Here is a 7636-nt window from a genome sequence, read left to right as displayed (position 1 = left end):
TAAAGAGATTGCCCCCATCCTTCCCATAGTCCCCCTTTAAGTACTGAAAGGCCACAATAAGGTCTCCCTGCAGCCTTCTCTTCTCCAGCCTGAACCACCCCAACTCTCTCAGCCTGTCCTCACAGCAGAGGTGCTCCAGCCCTCGGATCATTTCTGTGGCCTCATCTGGACCGGCTCCAACAGCTCTGTGTCCTTCCTGTGCCGAGGGCCCCAGAGCTGGACGCAGCACTGTAGGTGGGGTCTCACCAGAGCGAAGCAGAGGGGCAGAATCACCCCCCTCGACCTGCTGGCCACGCTGCTTTTGATGCAGCCCAGGATACGGTTGGCCTTCTGGGCTGTAAGCACACATTGTTGGCTTATGTCCAGCTTTTCGTCCACCAGTACCCCTAAGCCCTTCTTCATGGGGCTGATTTCAATCCCTTCATCCCCAGCCTGTACTGACACCAAGGGCTGCCCCGACTCAGGTGTAGTACTTTGCACTTGGTCTTGCTGAGCCTTATGAGGTTCCAACAGGCCACCTCTCCAGCTTCTCCAGGTCACCGGACATTTTTCACTGTACAGGCGACAGAAATAAAAAAATAAATAAAGCAGAGAGGTCTGCCTCGGCTTCTCCTCTCCCTCAGGCCTGTGGAGGCCCGTGGTCTCAGGCCCTGGGCTGCTGCTCCTTCTAGCAATGGGGAAAGCCTAGGGAGACCCTGAGGGCTCTCCTCCTCAGGCTGGTACAGCCTGCAGAGGCACCATCTTGGGGTCACCAGCACCCAGACACTGATCATTGCCTCACGATTACGTGCATTGAGCAAGGCTATCTTGACCTTTTATTTGCTGTAGATTGCATGGTGGCAAGAAGAATTTGAAGTCTTATATTCACATTTCTGAAATCCTTAAGAAAACTGAGATGCACTTTCAAATATTGCTTCAAGGCCCAAAACGACGATAGTTTTTAACATGGGGAGGAATGAAAAACTGAAATTATCTTTTGTTTGCTTTTCACTCAGTCAAATTAAAAAAAAAAAAAAAAGCAAGTGAACAGTTATTGCATCCTCTTAAACATTTACCATTTTCACACTGATGCCACTTACTACTTTGAATATGTTTTTTCAACACTAGAGACGTCCTCTGAGGATACTAATGGGAGGATACTCTCAATCTTTACGATTACTCTGATTAGCTAATATCTGCAGAAGGGATGAGCTCAAACCTCCTCAGACACCAAAAAGGTACATGGGCCCCAGATACGTGAGTAGGTCATGGACCCTTTGTAAACAATTCTGCTTTTCTTCTGCATGTCCAAAACAACGTGTTCCACCACAGGTCTCCTCGGGGATGCACTGGGTTGTTAACCTCCGTGTGATAATTACTGTTTCCCCCCAAACTACACTGATCTGATGCTTAGCATGAACAGTTAAAGTCCTAGATCACTGACTATCCTTTCCATTCTTTTACACATTTTTCACATTAAGGCTTTAGGATGCTAGGAATTTTTGCAAACTTCTTCTCAGTTGATATACTGAAATCCCTTCCTCTTAATGGTATTATCTGGTTTTAGCACTGAGTGTTCGGAAGAGCAGACTATCCACCGTGTGTAGAAAAAAAAAATCGCTTTCACCTTAGGTTACAGAATTTCTTGTCTTAGTAACACTAAGTTCCTGTCACATCATAACCAGTAAATAGACACACAGATTTTAAGACCAGACTGTAACACTACCAGTCATCCAGTTACTGATTCTGATGCATCTGTAAGAAGTAAGTCTTGAAAAAAGCACCGGCTGGAACACCAAAACTGTAAAAGAAGCAAGTCTTCTCAGGTGACTTCTTACTTAAAAGCACTCCAAGCTAAACAAACAAAAGTTCATTATCAAGAACTTCTGTTATTGTAACAATGAAATATGATGGCAGGCAGAAGCTTCAGGAGCCCTAAAGACAAAGTACAAATAACCTCAGACATTGAAAAGTATGTCTATAGGTATGATTATAGCTAGTAATGTATTTGAGAAGACTTGCCCAAAACACTTGCTGTCTTAGGTCATAATCATTACACGTGATCATATGGATGAAATACCGCACTCTTCTGCACCTTCACTGACACCTTAGAGAGTCTGTATGCATAAACATGTATTAAAATAAGGAATGGTGGCTCATATTGTAAACAAGATGCAAGGCAATGCTGTACCTAGATATTAATGATCTCAAAGTGGTGGTCTGAGTTTAAGATAACTTTGTTGTTTTTTAATGCTCAATTATCACATGATGGTGCCTCAGAAAAAAAATACTACAGGAGAAAAATGTTACATGTAGAGTGCTCTTCAGTATTTTTCAGGTTCTAAAATCTTATACTATTTAATTCCTACACCCTGTATTTCTGTAATTAAATATTTCATTTGTTGTCGCTACCCTGCGCAGTAAGTGACCCGTGTCATTGTATTTCTGTTATGCCATGGTTTTTTCCTAATAATGTGGGTGGCAGCCAAGATAACAGACTCCTTTTGCTACCTCAGTATCAGGTGGAAAAATTAGAAGTTGGGGAGAGATCAGAAAAGAGTGACAGAAATTATTACATGGCATGGGAAACTGTTTCATGAGGAAAGGATTATCGAGGCTAAATATGCATGTCTTCGTTGAATGCCAGCTAAGGACAAACAGTTTTGGGCTTATTGTTTCTATCATAAGCAATCCTGCAGAGCAGAGCTATGTGGAAAGAATTTCAGTCTGATTCATTGTTACAAGCAAAGAGAAACCCTGTGCTGAAAATTTTGGGCCTGTGCAGAGGAAGGAGGAAACTATAAACATCCCTGTGATGTTTAATGAAGATGCCCAAGTTTACAGGAGACATAATTCCTAATGTTTTACACTGTAGGGCTCAAATCCTAGGGTGTCTGCCAGTAATAAGCAGTAACCATTTGGTCAAGTCTGCTATGCAATGATAAAGACTCTTTCTATTTGCTTGGCATGATTCATCTCTGAATCACGTTGCATCAGAAGGAACACTGCTAGAAGCTGTTTATTAAACTGCATATGCAAAAACCTCTTCCAGTATGGTAATTACAGTCCTCATTCCCTAGTACACACACCTTATTAAACACGTCTTACTCTTGGTAGCATATCTGTCTTGGAAGTATGTCAAAATCTTCATATTAAATCCTGTAATGGGTTCCAATAAATGACGGGTCTGAACCTTCTTCCCTCAGACTAAATTAACAAGTCACATCTCTGATGGCATACTTCTCTCCACAAGCATTATCCCGAAGCATTTGTCAGTAAATTTGTTGCCAAACCTCATTTCACATGTCTGTCATTGTCTCCCATCACTCTGGCCTGAATGTTTTTCTGTATTGAAATTGTGGTCTGAGGAACAGTGGAGATATAACCAGCCTACAAAATCTTTCCAGTCCAGACAGAGCAGCAGTTACCTCCCAGTTTATCATTGTCAGCAGCGTCTGAAGAGCAGCAGAGGCACAAGCTGGCATTCTGCACGTACAGGTCTGTAGTAAAACCATGACTGAAGAAGCAGCACATGAAACTACTTTGTGGATGCAGCAGAGCCAATGTCTGAAAAAAAGCTGTAAAAAGGATGGCACAGGGATTTGCAATCCTAATTTTTTTTTCTAAGTTTTTAAATGTGTTAAATTTTTTTAGCTTAAAGTTTAAATATCAACAATACTGGGATACAACCCAGTTGAAGTGGTTACTGTATATTCCTTATTACAAAAATAGCAGCAGCAAAATGAGGACAAAATGTCCCTTCGGTTTTTCTTTGGAGCAGTAGAGCTCCTTTTTGTCCTGGTCTGTTCTAGAGTTAAAATGAATGAGTAGATCCCAGCAAAGCACTAAGCAAAGTGGCCAACGTCTGCCATATGCCTGTTGTCAGTTTGTCTCCAGGAAAGAAGTTTGCATGATGTATTACAACACAAATGGACAGGCACACACACAGATATGCAGTGGGTTGATGTAAAAGAAAACAAGGTCAGAGAAACATACTTTGTGCTTAAACGAGGTAGTAAAGTTTTGTATTATCCTTAGTTCTTGTGGGGAAGTACTCCACAGACTTGTCTCATTCTGTGCAAATGTACCTTTGCAGACAGAATTACCCTTATTCTAAAAAGTTCAGTCATGCGGTAGTTATCAGCTGTGATCTTCATCACAGAGCACAGCCTCTCAGATGTCCTTGGCACAGGCCACCAAGAGCCTTAAAGAGGGGAGTCCAGTTTTGACTTAGTTGGATAAGTGCGGAAGTAAATGCAGAGAGCTGCTGCCTCCAGCGGCCTTTGGTTGAAGATCTTTATGCTTATATTTCAGTAGAGCAGCAATGAAAAAATAATGCAATTGTGATAATTTCTAATAGAACCCCTTGTTCTGTGCTAGAAATTGTCATTGGCATCCATGAGAATTGAGCATTGTAGCATCTCTCATACGGTTCTGTGGCATTATCCTCAGCTTCCCAAGTACTGAGACCATAATATCCCAACTGAACAGCTTGGTGTTTCTGATCTGTCAGGCTGTGTTTTCTTTTCTGGCTTTCTCCTATGGCTGCTACTGCTCTCTTCCTCTTTACTCTGTGAAGAAATTGACTTGACTCACACAAATCCCCTGAACAATTGCCCTTTCGGTTCCAATGAAGGCTGAATCCCAAGCCAGTATAATAAAGTTCAAAATCTTTGCCACTTTCATAGGTCATATTCACAGCCTGATTCCCGCACTAAAAAGAGATCAATAACACCAGATAGAAGATGAACATGATAAAGCTCTCCAGTGCCCCAAGATTTAAACATGTTTATTCTCATTTCCATTTCTTTGGATTAGCTGATGCCATGTTTTTCCCCCAACTCTGTAGGGTATTTTGCAGAAAGAAGAGCAGTTCATGAGTAAATCACAGAATATTGTGCTGTCATATAATAACTACTGCTCTAATCTTGTATTCAATAAAACTCATATAAACTGACATTTAATAAATCATAATAAAATACTACCTGGTTCTCTGCAAATGTTTTGCCTCATGAAAGTTCTGGTCGAGCTACCAGCAAGGTCAGATAGAAACTTCCTATTTCTTCCTGCAGGTATTCATTTGGCTACTGGGCCTCACAACCACCAGTGAAGTAAATCTTAATGTTTTTAGGCAGAGGGGTAAATACAACATTTTCAAACCTTTATGCTGGTGTTTGTGAACATAAACGCATGTTTTTAGACTTAGCTGAATACTTGTGCATCTGTTAGCTACCTAAGCAATGAAAACCATAGAAAAGCCAAGAAGAACTCTCATGTACATTACAAAAAGAAATAGGAGGTTGGTCTTGAGGCTTGGAGGCATAGACTGAAACACAATGCTAAAAAGAAGTTGTGAAATTTTACCCATTGAATGTGGCAGGTTATCACAATGCGTATGCCTAGTGTAGTGCTGTGTAATCTTAAATTTGTGTTTTCCTAACTTTTAAGTGCTTGAGTTTGCAACTATCACTATTATTTGACACAATTTATTCTGCATGTAGTTATTGATTGTTATATACTAGCTTTCAACCAATACCATAGTGCTATTTCAAAGACATCTCCCTGGGTAAGAGATATGTAAGTGCATATGTCATATGCACAGAATAGTTATTATTTTCTCATACATCAATATGAGAAGATGAAAGAGAGATAAAAGGGCTTAATGTACCTGGTAGCTAAATCATACATTCTTCTTTGTTTCTTCTTCACTAATTCCATTCATTCATTCAGGCTCAATAACCATTCTTATTCCTATATTTCATAGGAATGAATTATGGTAGTGGTATATTACCTGGCATAATCAAGTTCAAAACATGAACAAGTAAGTGGAATTTTAGGAATTAATGTCAGATTTTCTCCATTTTATCAATATCTGAAGCACGGGAGTTAGCTGGAGTTACAATGAGTAAATGAGAAAAAGAGCTTGTCCCAAGAAATGTGTTTTTATGTCCTGAGTACATTTTGAATGTTTAAGGACTTGCCAAGGAGGGCAGGTTGTAGAACAAAAGTCAGTGAACCTATTATGCAAATCTTTAAGGATATGGAGTTTTCTTTTTGTCCCTTAAATTATTTTCAACCATATTCATCACATCTGGTAATTTTAAAGAATTGCCAGTAATGGTTAAAAAGAGAATAAAAACAAACTTGCAAATATAAAAAAGCAGAAAAGCTTAGGTAAGCTTAGAAAGTTGGCTCCTGCTCTCTGGAAATCACAGAAGAGACTGTGGCTTGAGCTTGTCTGTAGTAGAAGATAATCCAAATGTTTAATACCCAAATCATAATAAAAGCCTCCAATTTTGACAAAAGTGCCAGGCTTAACTTGTGTGCACTGAGGGTTGTGCAGGGACAGTTCCTGTAAATTCTGACAGTGTGAATGTCTCACCAGTTATAAAGCAACAAACTGCAGAAAAAGACAGTTCTCTAAGGTGTTTAATTGAAAGATGAGTCATTTATTACTACAGAATAGTCTCAGGGAACTTTATATACATTTTTATTTAAAAGGTCTATCTATTTGTTAACTGAATCTTTTTAAATTATGCCTAATTATTACCTTGAATTGTAAAATCTTCCTGAATCTACCTTGTTAATGATTATGAAGCCTTGCTCCAGTGATTTCACATCAGCCATGAAAGTCATTATAAAAAAGAGATGCAGAAGGGTTAGCCAAAAAGGGTATTGTAGCTACAAAGCAAAAACTGTATTGACATAATTGAGGAGGATGAGATAATACCTTTGTACAATGGTGTAAGAGTTAAAGAAAGATTTCACATTAAACTACCTTAAAATTTTCATAATCTGTTTTGTTTAACTATAAGACAGGGAAGTTCTGTTTTTTAGCTGGACCTGACCTTTACTTTCAAACTTGTTTGCACAAGATCAGCAACTGCATCTATTTTTACACTTCATTTAATACCATGTTTTGATACGCCTACCTTCAATAGCAACTGGTTGCATAAGTTATCCTACTCCCATCAGTTAAAAAGTTCAAAAAGCTTCAAACCCGCTATTCAGAAAGGCTCATACCTGTGAGCTCTCAGCACGTGAAACCTGTCCATGAGTACTTGTAAGCTTGAAGCATGTGCGTACTAAGCATGTGTGTAATTACCTTGATGAAGCCTGAATTTGCAAGGTTGTGGGCACATGAGCTGTAACTGGGATGTGCTACTTGCACCTGAGTGCTGATGAAGAGCCATGGTTCTCATATCAGCATACCTTCTATGAAATGATTAAGTTTTAATTTTTTTCTCCTGCCAACTGAAGCACAATGGGGTTTGGTTTACAACTGGTCTGCTATCATGCTCTCAGATTTTCAAGTAATGTTATGTTTTTAAGAACCTGAAATTTGCTAGTAGTAAGGTCACAAGAACATTTTAAACATAGGGAACTAAATTTTGCATTCAGATGTATTGCTGCAAAGTAATTTATTTCTAAAAATCAATTCCTCCTCCTCCATTCCCTCCTCCTCACAGTGAAGATCATCTACAAATCAGTGAATCCAGCTAATACTCCTTCAGCTGAATGAGCACTTGGCTAACAGCTGTAGGAAAGACTCATTTAAACAAGGTGAGATCTATTAAGGGTCTTACCATGCCTGGAACGTACTTAGAGGGACCTAAACTCTCCACTAGAAGTGTTACATATGTTTAAAAATAGAGAA

Source organism: Phalacrocorax carbo, chromosome 3, assembly GCF_963921805.1.
Source record: "Phalacrocorax carbo chromosome 3, bPhaCar2.1, whole genome shotgun sequence".
In the NCBI taxonomy this organism is placed as follows: domain Eukaryota; kingdom Metazoa; phylum Chordata; class Aves; order Suliformes; family Phalacrocoracidae; genus Phalacrocorax; species Phalacrocorax carbo.
This window is presented reverse-complemented; position numbering follows the sequence as displayed.